This window comes from Empidonax traillii, unplaced genomic scaffold (genome assembly GCF_003031625.1).
Source record: "Empidonax traillii isolate 1590-97213 ecotype Southwest subspecies unplaced genomic scaffold, ASM303162v1 scaffold433:size1479616, whole genome shotgun sequence".
Taxonomy (NCBI): domain Eukaryota; kingdom Metazoa; phylum Chordata; class Aves; order Passeriformes; family Tyrannidae; genus Empidonax; species Empidonax traillii.
The window spans coordinates 51,248-65,073 of NW_020955626.1; the positions used below are offsets into that span (position 1 = coordinate 51,248).

General features: G+C 40.4%; 1 protein-coding gene across 1 annotated transcript in view; it reads right to left on the reverse strand.

The window, feature by feature from the left end:
• MDFIC2 (MyoD family inhibitor domain containing 2) overlaps positions 1–13,826 on the reverse strand; it is a 42,313-nt gene that overhangs the window by 10,498 nt on the left and 17,989 nt on the right. The window lies entirely within an intron of this gene.

The window sequence follows — 13,826 nt, forward strand, 5'->3', positions numbered from 1 at the left end:
CATTACATTTTGCTGAGCTCAGGCATAAGGATGCAGGGGATTTAGAGACTGTTTATTTTTGTCGTAAGGAAACAGGAAATAGTACACAAGGCTATAAATATACCTCGGGCTTCATATGACATCATGAACTCGTACGAGTGCTTCGCTTCTGATTTACGATGATGGACTGGTAATTCACAGGAGCTTTGGGTTTACTTTATTTTGCTGTTGCAGTAACAAAGCTAATGGTGCAATCCCGGGAGGGGGTATTTTATCAATAGTGAATTTTTGACCTCATTGCATACGTTTTAACTTCATGAATTAGTGACCCAGCTAACTGTAAAGCCTTCTATAGGCCTATTATAAATCTATCACAGGACTGGCAAAAACTTTTGGCCCAGATCCTAAGCTCTGACAGGCATGTGTTGATGGACTGCATAGCAAGCACTTCCACTAATATTTCTCGCTAATTATACCATATATTAAGAAAAAATGAATGAAGCCAATGTTTATATGCAGCTTTAACTGCTTTTCATATAAGAAAGCAACACAATCCCTAATAAATTTTCACCTTCAACATTTCTATTCATTATAATTTTTACCATGATGAATGAAGTTAGAACTGGAGAGGGAGGGGGTTCATCTTGAAATCTGTTCAGTGAATGACTGAATTTACTTCCCTTCCCCAACTTGTGTCGAGGAAGGAGGGAACAGATGGACACAGGAAGAAGAGGGAGGCGAGTGCGGAACGAAGGAGATGGGTGAGGAACAGATGGAGTTGGGGAAAAGTGGAGAGGAGAGTCAGCAAGGATGGTAGGAAAGTTTTCCACTTGACCTTGAGTTGAGATGAAGATCTGCATACAGCTTGGGACAGCTAGATTTTTGGGATGCATCCTGTTTTCTCTCTGTGGCACTTAACGCTGCAAAGATTTTTGGGCCATCCCAGCAGCCCAGTCCATCCCAGGGGACCTGCAGAGCCAGGACTTGAATTTTTTCAAGGGGTCAGTTGCAGAAAGGCACCTGCACTGTGTTCAGGTTTCATAATGGTAATGGCAGGGGAGAAGTATGTGCAAACAGGACCCAAAATGGGTTGGGATGTCATAAGTCTCCCAGGTACCCCAGCCAAACCAGAAATTGGAGTTTATGACTTTGAAAAGGTATCCTACACCCAGTTTGTTAGGATCCAACGGCCAAAATACTCAGAGTAATTTATGATTTTACCTGCCTAAAGTAAGGCATTCGAGATGGCCTGATTTTCAGAATATGCTGAGCATCTGCGTTTTGAGGTGTATTGAATTATATATCCCAAATCACCAGTAAGTCTTGGAAAATCTTGATTATATTCTTAATTCTATTAAATTGCCTGCATATACTCCGTTGGTTCTGGCTTTGCTAGTTGAAGAATGGAAGAGGTGAAAGTTAAATATTGGCCATGTGTGTCATTCCCTTTGAAGAAAATGGGAGCCATGTGCACTCACCTAACAGCAATGTTTGGCCCCAACTATGATTTCACAGCTGGGCCCTAACTTCAGGAATGCCAAAGCACTAAATGACTCAATTGGAGTAATCTGATCAATGCTGTATTTTTGCTGTGGATTTAAATTGCACACACAGCAAGAGCAGAGTTAGTTTTCTTCTCTCTCAAAATCACTTTTCTCTGCAGATTTGATAGCATAAATATGAAGTATTGCTCTCATCACACAACTAAGTGAAATGGCAGAAAACGTATGTCAAATAAAATGCACAACATTACGTCCTTTTTAGTTTTTGGAGGCTGTTTAAGAAAACGGCTTCATTAATTTTGACTGAATAAAAGGCTCCTTTAAGGGATTTCAATAAGTGACACGAAAAATGTTAATATGAATGATCAAGACAATGGAGGTTAAAACTGTTTTGAAAATATGTTTCTTTTATAGATCTCAGCTGTTGGAAGAGTTACAGAATAAATATACGGTAGTGCTGACATTCGGTGCTGTTTCATCTTAGCAAAAGAGTTTTTAATAAAGAAAATTCTTTTCAAGGAATGCTTTCTGCAGCCAGTCTTCAAAAAGAGGTTTTCTCCCCTCCTAGTTTAATAAAAATTAAAGTAATTTATGTCATATTGATATGTCGATATGTTTTTCAATAAACTTTTTCACAGAGTTTTTTTTTTAAATTCTCTTCACTTTAAAAATTATAATTATATGTCTTCCTCCCACTTTGAAAATGGCACAAGGTGCTCATTTGCAGAGCTCTACTGTTCAAATCTTCACTGAGAATAGAAATGTCATGACTCAGTTAACAATGCTTTATTATTCACATTGATCTTTTTTTATAGTGTTCTTTATCTCAAAAACATTGTAAATCAGATATCTTCCTCCCACTCTTTTGTTCATTTGCAAATTTTTATTATTCTAGTTTAAAAAAGCAATGGAGTGTCAAGAGTCAGTGTATATTGTTTATGTTCTTTTTGCTTTAAAATTACTTTTAACTATAAAAAGTAAGATGTATAGCAGGGAAAAAAAAAAAGGCTGATTTTAAGGATGCTTAAAAAAGAATTGAAGGGATCAGTGTGAATTTTATGCTGTTCTCTTACACCTTAGGGTTATAACGACTTTGCAAGAAGGGGGACCGAACACTTTATGGAAAAGGTTTTATGTGCTAATTCAGAAGTCCCTGTTGCATCAGACATCATCATCCACATTGAACACTGGACATAATTCACCCTCTAAATGAACACAAGAGCAAAAGTCACAACTGGTTTTGCAGTGTGTTCCCTGGATGGTTTACCGGTGCCTGCCCAGAGCCCTGCACTCTCCATTGCTCCCTGTCAGAGCCTGGCATCAGGTCCTCAGGAGCCCCTGCCTGATAACCACCAAGATAAATCATGGAATTTTCACAGGGACCTCACAGCTTTGGTATCAAGTGTTAACTGCAGCAGAAATATAACCTTGTCTGGGCAACAGGCAAGGCAACCCCTGAAATCTGTGGGTGCAGGATACAGCTGAGCATCCTCCAGGAGAGCCACGCTGGGGACCCCAGGCCTTGTTTCTAGATTGGATCTCCCAAATTCTCCTCCAGCCACTGTTTTCTTTCCCTATCATGTTTTTCTTTAGGTCTGTATCCCTCTCCTGACCACTGAGACTGTATGAAATGGCTTCTATGAAATAAATCCATTGAAGGAATTGGGGTTAGTCCAGAGAGCAGCAGGATCTGGTGGTATTTCACATGCTGTTTGCTGTCACGTAATTTTTTTTTTCTTTTGCCTGTTTTGAATTTTATGATCAGAACATCTTGGCACTCTGCTGTTATTCCAGCAGCTCTTGAAAGAGATCCTACTTTCTGGGAGCCTCTGAGATGGAGTGGTTATTCTTGAAGTTTTCTTTAAACTCCAGCTTGGATTTTTTTGATCTTATGGAATGACAGAGTAGTTTGGGGTTGAAGGGACCTGAAAGACCATTTAAGTCCAACCACCCACCATGGGCAGGAAGACCTTCCACTAGATCAGTTTGCTCCAAGCCCCATCCAACCTGGCCCTTGAACACTTCCAGGGATGGGGAGGATCTTTTAGGTGGTGTGGTGGGGATAATAAAAAATCTCAGAGCAAGTAAGTCTCAAACTGAACCTGCCCTGTCCTTCCCCCTTCAAGTGGAGGGCTTAGCAATCTGTTTGTTCTTATTAATGCCAATGGGTTACCCCAGACACCACAGGGTCATGCCAGTGCTTGTTCCCTCCTGGAGCTGCAGGGATTTGGGAAGCACAGCACCACACAGAGCCCTGGAGGCTGCAAGGCCACCCTGCCCTGGGTTCTGGGGCAAGTCCTTCCCAGACCTCATGGGCAAGTGCTTATTTTGCAGGATTAACTCAAACCTCTCAAATTCTCCTTATTCTTCACTGCAGAATGTGGAACTGGAGGTTTTAATGTATTGTCTTATAGGAAGTGATCTTGTTTTCAAAGTAAAGAAAAAACAAACATTATTATCATTGTTATTATTATTATTGTCCTTGCCTTGACAGCACTGCTGCATTAATTCTTCCTTCCCTCCTCTCATGGTTAATCACTCACCACACAGTGAGGTTAAGATTGTCTGCCAATACGATCAAATTTCAAAACAAAATCCTAACCAGAGCAGAGTAGCCAGAAGTGGACAGGGTTTAATACACTGGCAGAATAACTAAAGGTAGGTCTCACCCGTGGATATCCTTGTGTAATTGTTCACTGTTCAGTTTGGGAAATTTATAGATATTGTAAAACAGAAAATTCTGAGTTTATTACACATAAAAAATAAATTTATGTGTAAATCCCTGTGTCATTACATTTGTAAAGCTCTTAAAATGCTCAGTTTTATTTTTGGTAAGCAGCATCTACTGAGAAGTGAAAATATCAGAGGGATCTCTAGGCAGAACTTGTGAACTTTCCAATGAAAAGACAGCACAGTGTCTTCCTTTCATGTCCCGTGGTCTTTGTCAATTGTGCTGCTTTCTGTATGACACTGAAGTTTTGAGTCAAGAGTTTATTCCCAAAGCAGGTATTACACACGATTATGGACACAAAGATATCCCTGCTCATCACTCATGCCAGAGGAGCTTTGAGGTTGTCAGCATTTTGATTTGGTGGGAGGACACACCATTAAAAGCATGTATATTAACACTATCAAACCCTTACATATTCTTAAAATATACCCAAACACTTTAAACACCATGAAATAGAGCTGCAAATCACAGAAGATGCAGCATTTCTCACAGATAATCCTTAAAGCTCTACTTGTGGTGAATTGGCACATGCTAATATATGACTACAAACCCCATGTCTTCTAACATGTTATAAAAGCTTTTCTTTGATTTGAACCCAATGGTGAGTGTCAATCTTTGAGAGTCTTATGTCTTCTAGAGACTCTCCCTGCAAACGCTTCCATTTGTTTCTCTCTAATCTGCAGGGCATGCTGGAACACAACTGGAAGCTGGAATTGTCCAATACAACAAACATTACTGATCTTATTGGCAACTGAGAACCTTCCCAGGTGTTGCAGAACAGTCTGTGCTGGACTGCACAGGAAAACGACTTATTTATCTTCCCCAGGGCTTGATCCGGTATCATCAGATGTCAATGAAAAAATTCCGAGGAACTCAACGGATCAGGCTCCAGTATGGTAGCCTTGTCTGGGTTTCTTTGCTCTTTTCCTCAGGAAAAGTCATAGACAAAGCAATTAGTGATATCTGAAGCAGAAGATGTCTCATGCTGTGCATCTTTTCACAAATCACTTTTTGGCCTGCCCCGAAGATGCAGAACATCTATTCTGGGGGCAGACAGATGACATCCACTGTTACTTATGTATGTAATAAGTACTCTTAAAACAGCGTAGTCTTGCCTGCTCTGGCAAAGGCAAACATGGTAACTGTTCTGCTCACAGCATTCTCTCACACACACTTCTCTCGCTGTGCAGTGGAAGAATGTGTTTAAACTCGCAGTCTATCACTATTCCTGGATAGTGTAGGAGAGTCAGGAACACTCAAGATGTCTTTTCCTGTGTATATTAACTTGTTCAGAGGAAAATAGTGTTCTTAGAAAACATGAATCTTACAGCAGAAGAAAGTTTTCCTCATGACTGTGTTACAAAGGTTTCCGAACAGCTGCCTGTTCCTTTGGGTGCATGAAATATTAGGTTCAGCCTGCTCAGAAGTGCAAACACGTAATTTCTTCTCACTGTGGCACCTTCACTGTGGTCATTTCCACCTGGCCTTGTGATGTTGGCAAGCACAGAACTAGCACAATGCCTTCATTGTCCAAGCTTTTGGAGGAGGAGTGTAGAACTTCACAGCTCCAGTGAAATGTCAGTGTCTCCCCAGGGCCGGCTGTTTATCCTGCTTCACCAGGAACTGTGCTGCCAAGGAGTTTTGTTGGAGTCTGATGTGAGCAGTGAACACCAGAGGTTTCAGGTGTTGGTAGATGGCAGGGCACCACACTCCCACCAACCTGTGAACCGTGCACAAGGATCAAAGGGTTGTTGGGCAACTTTCAACACACAAGGATTGCCAAAGCCCCAGGAGTGACACCCCTTGTCTGTCCCTCTCAGGACTGCCCAACCCTCTCCTCTAAGCTCTCTCACACTGAAACCATCACTGAAGCTTTGGTATGAGACTCAGGTGTACAACCCCTTTCAAGCAAGGAGGTCACAGCCCAGGCCCTGAGAGGAAGAAATGGGTATCAGTGAAATGGAAGAAGTATCACTGCTTTAACACAGATTAGCAAAATCTAACCCCCATTAATCCTTCAGAGCAGGGCCGCTGGTTTGTTCTTTTTTCAACCTGTTCTGTATTCAAAGCAAGTGCGGGTTTTTTTTTTTTTCTGTCACTATACCACTATTGTTAACAACTATAAATGTATCAAAAACACAGGGGCATTTTAGTATGTGTATTGTGCATAAGAAATATTGTTACATGACAAGCTCCAATTGGCAAGTGAAAAGAGGTTTTATTGAAGGAAATAGCAGTAGCAAACAGTGAACTATGCAGAATAATGGTAATTGTTCCTTTAACATTGGCAGCGCGCGTTCACTTAATATGACTGCTCCTCTGTCTCTGCCTCATCCAGACCCAGAGGACCTGTTAGACAAGCAGGCAGCCACCTCTCTCTGGGATCAAGCTGTCAATGCAAACTTGCTTTCTTTCTGTTTCTCGGAGCTAAGCTATACCCCCAGAGCTCCCAAAGCTTCTCCTGAGTGAAAGCTTTAAAAAAGCTCCATTCTAAATTACATCACACGAGCTGTTCTCTTCAGACTGACAGAACAAAAGCAGGGGGGGAGAAATGCCAAAAGTACCATCTGAATGACTTCTGAGGATGATTTACCTCCTCATGCTTTATCAGAGCAGATTAATATTGTCTTGACCTTGCCTACCAAAGGCCAGCAGTGTCCTCTAACTAGCAGAGAAAGTTTGCATCATGTGTGTTTGCACAGTACAAATAGATCCATAGAAAGGTTTGGGTTGGAAGGGACCTTAAAGATCATCTTGTTTCAACCCCCCTACCATGGGCAGGGACACCTTCCACTATCCCAGGTTGCTCAGAGCCCTGTCCAAACTGGTGAGGACTGTCAAAGGTCACTGCCAAAATCTGAGAGGTGTCCCACATTGGACCCAGCTGGGACTCTCCAATGGGAGGGTAGAAAGCAGATAAATTGGCATCTCTCCTCTTTCTAAAGGCTTTCAGGTGGTATGAATTGGCATGAGAACACTCACTTAGGAAAACATCCTCAGCTGGGAAGGGAGGGGGTCATGGGCCTTGCTCCTTATTTAGCAGATTAATAGAAGGAAAGGGGGAGAGAAGGACTGGTGGCATGGCAGTTCTTCAGGTAAGGTCCAGAATGAGCAGCTCTGGAAAGGGAGCGGTTTGGGGGTTGCCTGACGCTAAAGTAACCCACTGAGGTCTTAGAACTGGAAACAAGCGGGTCTTGTGTGGCTCCTGGGCTGACCTTGGTGGGGTTCCTTCTCAGTTTTCATGAGAAGATGATGGTGAAGAGTTTGTTCTCCCACTCCAGAGCTTATGGGTTTAGCTCCCTGTACAGCACTTCTGTGCTTGTTCTCCTACTTTGAGTAAACCTTAAAATGTTTCTTTAGAAAACATTAATACAAAAAATATTCTCACTTTAAAGATGGGCTGAAACTGGTGAACAGTAAGTATTAAGTAAACAGTGTTGCTTACATCCTCCAAGGAAATTAGACTAATTGAACTAATCTTTTTGCATGGAATGTGCCACTTCAGTAGTTGAAGTGATATGGTGCCATGCCTTATGTGCTGTGAGGAGAAGGAGCTGGGAAGTTGAAGGCCATACTGGAGTTTTTAAGGGGCTGCCCAGTTTGAGAAAACACGAATGGGAAAGATAGGCTTCACTAAGCAGGAAAAACTCCTCAGCTGATGCTGTGCCTTTGTTATCCCACATATGTGTTTTGTAAACACTTCCAAACTATATTGTTAACAGAGAAAAGTCAAGCTATTGGGGCTGAAGGCTTAGTCCCCTAGATGACTTCACAAGTATGGAAAAAATCAGTTCTTAATAGAAATTGGAGACACTCTTTCCTTTAAAGAATCTAGTGTCCTCTGGTCTCTCACTGAGATGATCTTGGCGGTGTTTTCCAACCTAAATGATTCTGTAATTCTGTATTTTCCACAGGGGACACAGGGAGTTTTCATACAGTCAACACTTGTCCCAGCCAAGGGAACAGAGACTGCTGGAGGATCCTGGCTCAGTGATGCAGCATTCAACCCTCAGCTTCTGAGTGAGTAAAGTTTGGGTTTTGCTGTATTTTTGGTGGCTTATGTCTGAATTGTCTTCATGCACCTGGCCAGTGAAATGGCTCTGCCTCGAGCCATGAGGGACCATCCTAATTAATGCTCATTAAAGGTGATGGACACGTTTGGCTGCAGGGTATGCTGTGTCAGGTGTTGTACCCGTTTTTTATGACAATGACAATCTTAACTGGGTAAAATCTGCAGTGAAACGATCACAAATGAGGCAAAGACTGGTAGTGAGCCTGAATTACAGACCTCATCATGTTAGGATTCATCACATCCCCTCTCCTACCAGTGGTACAGATAAAGGTGCTGGACCTGCAGGTGTGGAAGCCAACAGCTTAAGTTATTAAACATAATACTAGTCTAGTTCTCTGCCCTGTGGTTTTAGGTTATGTTGAAGGTTCAAGTTTACCTCACCAACCTTCATTTTTCTATGTCATCATAGTGATGCTTCCTACTTTTTTTAGGTATATTAGGGTTTTGCACTGGCTTTCACCAACATGGTATCTGATCTCAAATCGTGTCTCAACATCAGTAACAATGGCAAAACAGAGAACTTGATGATGTCTGTAGCACTCTGCATTTCTCCTCTGCTTGGAGGGAAGACGTAGATCTTATCTATGACTGAATACTTGGGTGTCATTCTAATCCCACTGGATGTGGGATTTTGTGCCACATGGGGGTCACTTGAAATAATGTTTTGCAGTTTCTTTGGTAAATCTGGATCTGAATACAAGTTGTGGAAAATACTAGTCTACCTTGAGACTTACAAGTTGTGCTTGTAATAGTGGCAAGCAGAAGATGTCTTGCTTAAAAAAAAAGAGGAAAATATGATTTGGAAGTAATTTTCAGACAACAGACAGGCTACCATGATCCTATTCCCTGGGTTCTTGATGGAAGCATAGCTGGCCTTTCCTCAGGAGAAGAGTGAAGCTGCCTATGGCATGGGGGCAAGTGTGTTTGTAGGTGAAGGCTTGTGAGTCTCTGACATTGCACCCCAAGCAAGACCTGGAGTCCCTTGGGAACTGTGTGTCTGTGAGGAGATTATTTTGCCTGTGCACCATGCAGACCTCACTACCCTCTGCTCCCATTCCCTGATGATTCACATCCTGTGTTGCCCTGTCTGGTACACTGCTAGCTGCAGGCTTTGGGGACAGAGTGAATTCCTTGCTCTCATCTGGACTGAGATCTAGAAAGTTTACTTAGAAATCTGTAGATAACATTTCTCCCTTTCATTCTACAAGAATGTGTAAGCTGAGCTTTATGCAGTCTTTGAGCTTTACTAAGAGAGAACAGAAACGTGTGCATTTTTTTTCCATGCATTTATTTCAAGCCATGATTCTTCTGTTTGTCTTTCTGTAACAAATGACAATGGTTCAAGCTGCATCTCTGCCAACCTTTTCCTAAGTGGTTTCAAGTAGTTTACTTAGAGGGATTATTTCATCTGCCGCACAATCTGAGGCAGCTCTGAGGTAGTGTCTAGCTTGCACAGAACAATACCAGGGAACATTAATTTAAGGCAGGAAATTTAAAGTTCAGTAGACAGTAGGATCACAAGACCATGGAGTGATGGTTTGCAAGTGTGCCGCACCTGGGGGTGGGGGGGCTGAAATTTGAATTTTCCTCTCCTGGTGGTAACAGAAAAACTGGGAAAGGCTGGTGAAATTGGATGTGGCAATTGCTTAAATTCTGTCACTTAATGAATGCTTATACTATTTAATTCTTGTGTGGTTTAACCCTCTGTAAAGTGGGAACGTGTAAAGTTCCTAAGCATGTATGGTTGGGCGCTGAAGTCATTACTGTAAGTTAATATATAGGCTTTGTAAATGTAATTGTCAGTGTCTTGTGGTTGCCTTGCTGAGCTTGAGAAAGAGTCTTGAATTTCTATGCAGCAAACTTCTCCAGCTCTCAGAGCTTATGGTCACTAGTTAGCTACAGCAGGAGGGTCAGACTTGGAGACTGTAGCTTCTTTCCAGCCTGCAGGTTTCCTCCCCCTTCAAGTCTGTTTTCTACTCTTGCCAGTACCCTGCCTTCTGTTTAAAAGCATTAGTAATACCAAATAAAGCTAAAGATTCTCGTTATAACAACTAAGTTGTTTCCATTTTAATCAGAGCACATGCTGATGCCAGGTTTGGCATGAAGAATCTGTGTAAGTGTCTGGTTCAGGGCACAGTAAGCTGATCATTTGTTAGAAGACTACTGCATTACATATAATTTTGGTTTTAGTTGTACAGTTTCCTGGGAGGTTGGTATGAACACTGGTGATATAATTTTTGCTTGGTTGGAGGTGGATGAACCATAAAGAATGGGAAATAAGGCTATTGCCATGTGTGCTGAATTGTGGTTTGGTAGCAGCAGTTGTTTGTAGCTAAGTGGCCATCAAAACCTTTCTTGGGGTGGCAATAAATTATAAAAAAAACCTTCAGAAAATGTATCAGTTTTCAAAGAGTAAAGAAAGATGCAGCAATTATTGTGACACAGGTTTGCAGTCTGTTTCTGATTATCCTTTTGGCTGGAGAGTTGGGGTTTCTAATTGTAAGGTTAAGGAATCCTTTTTATCTATCTCTTGCCTCCTAATCCTATGCTAGACAGTATTGATTTCTGTGCCTTTTGTCTTCTGGGGAAGGAGACAATCTCTGGCTCATGCGAACATCTTGTTAGAGTCTGCTGAGGATTAGGGGGTGTGACAGTTTTCTTGCTGAGCCTTTTTATTGGGGATTTTTATGCCTGCTTTTCTGGGAGGTCTTTGAAATGTCTTTTATGTAGCAATCATTTCACTCTTCCTTTGTTGTCTCAAATGTTGAGGCTGTATTCTTCTCATCTGTTCCTGTTTATATTCCATACTAGCTGGTCATAACAGTTTAGCTTGAAACTATCACCACACTGTGTGCTTCTGAATCGCAGGAGTGTTGCTAACTGCTCTAGGAGAACTGCAAATCTGAGCTCTTTTTAGGGCATCTGAAGTTTTTAGCATGGTAGTTTAGTCTGAAAGACTGATAAAAAGGTTCCAGATGAAAAACATTCTGTGAGCTGGACTTTTGAAGCATCCACAGCTAGATACAGGCAAATAAAAATGCTCTGGCTATAATGAGATAGGTCCCCCTTAGGGTGCTGGTCACGGTAGCAGCTGTACCTGGCAGGTATAGTAGGTGTTCAGTCTGGCCTAAATGTCTACAAAAATCAATGAAACACAAGCCCATCCTGCAGGTAAGTCATCCCACCTTGACTGAAGAGTTCAAGCCAGGAAAAAAATTGCATTTTGGAAGTCTGGTTTTGTTATCACCCTGCTCTCCTCCAGCTGGTTACAGGTGATTATGCAGACCAGAAACCCAACTCCTCAACTAGATGGTAGAAAGACTAACCTTGGACAAAGAAATTAAAGAACTTAGCTTTTCACAAGAAATTTGGTAATTTCACATCTCACTTTCAGAAAGCAATGGGGTCAGTCAGTGTACTTCAGTACAGGTAAAGCACAAGATTTTGCTTCCTGGAATTTTTATTAAATCAGTGCTTCAATGTCTTGAGTAGTTATCTTAAAACATATGACCTTTTTTTTTTTTTTTAAATAGGAGGGTGTATTTCTGACAACGTTTAAGTTCAGGTACCAGCTGGGCAGATCCCAGATTCAAGGTTAGGCAAGGAGCCAGGGTTATGTAGTCTTGTGATAATGAAGGTATCAGAGATAGGTCTCTGAGACATTCATATGGGAAAGCCAGTTGTGTCACCTTCCTCTTTGAGAAGACTGAGGTAAAAACTTTGGGTTTGGAATTCATTACCAAAACTCAGTGACTAATGTGCATAGGATGCTTTTTCAATTTTTTTTTTTTTTAACTCTAGCTTAACTCTTATTTCACTAAGCAGCGTATCATAGCTTTATGGAGGAAGAAGCTCCATGCATAGGTGCTTATCTTTTACTGCAAGAAATGCCTTCCTAAAAGCTCCCTACCAAAAACTTGCCCCATATAACACTGTGTTTCCACCTGCTTTTGCTTACTGCTTCTCTAGCCTAATTTTTAGTGTCTAAAGCCATATTTAATATCATTCAATTTCAAATTTAACCACAAACCCCACTCTTCCAGATACGACCTCAGTTTATTTTATATCACACATCTTTTTCTTAAAGTATTTTATACATAGCATAATATGCAATGATACGGCACTGATGTTTATCAAAATTGTTTTACACTGTACTTATTTCTATTTCTGTCTTTTGGATCAAGTACAATACAGCTGCAGATTAATACCACCTTTTAAAATAGGCTTAATGTGTTTATTTTCTTACCACATTCACTCTATCCACTAACTTGTTATATGGATTATATTTAATGGGAATCTTGTGGGACTACCAAAGGGCATTTATTTTCTATTGAAATAACAATTAAGATAACACTCAAACTAATATAGTAATCAAATAAACCTGACAAATAACAAAAAGTTTTTTAAAGCTGCAGAGGCATGCTAACAAATCTATTTGATCAATATATGGGATGTGAAAAAAGAGGAGACAAGATTGACTGATGAATAAAATGGAACTGACACAAATAGGCTGACAGCCAGTCGCAAGTCTCTTTAGGGCAAATGCAATTAACTTAGAATAATAGACTCAAATTTGATGGTTAGAAATGCATTTTTATTAACAATCACAGCCTGAATCATTATGTGCTCTTATGAATAAAATTGTAGTTATACTGGAAGTCTGTGTATACATGTATGCATGTAGGTACAAAAAAGCCTTGTTGAAGGAGAGCTTTATTTTTGTGACAGAATAGCTGTGTGAGATTTAAAATATAAAGCATACACAAGTATAAATCTAAATATTCAAACCAGTGATATAAAAATCACATATGTGCTATGTTAGTGTTAATGATAAAGGCAATAAGCATCAGTCCCAGGACTGCTTGTTCTTTTGGGATGTGAAATTGCAATCAGGGATTTACAGATTTCATTCTGAGGCAGAGAAGTCATTACTAGAAACATAAGCTCATTCTCTTTACTTTAATAGCTATTTTAAATCATTCATTTAGAAAATACATTAACTATTTATTGTATAGGCAGTACATATCTATTGGCATTCCATTTTCATGCTTTTTTATAATCCTTTTTAACAAATTATTTTATTAAAAGAAGATTAGAATTAGCAAAGGATCCTACCAATTTTTGAAAATGCTACTCTTGAAGAGGGGTATTTTCCATTATTAACAGGTATGCAGTATTAAAACTTTAAAGGGAGGGAAGATATTCAATTGTTAATGTGTCCTTTTTATTTTGACCTTCATTGCAGTGGCTGATTGCTATTTGTAAATTGCTTTCAAAGTTACTAATCTCATTTAATTTCTGAATAAATACATAATTTTTTTCCCCCCAAAAAAATCCTTGGGTTTAGATATGAATAGAGCTGCCTGTAGGATACATTATGGTGCAGAGATCTCTTATTTGTGGGAAAGATTAAAACCCCACCATTTATTGCAGAGAAACTCTACCTGGTATTAGCAAAGTATAATGTGAATATGAAACCATGATAGCTGCAATGCTTGGTGCTTAAACATCCTGAGAAAAAGGTGTAATGGTAGGGACCAAA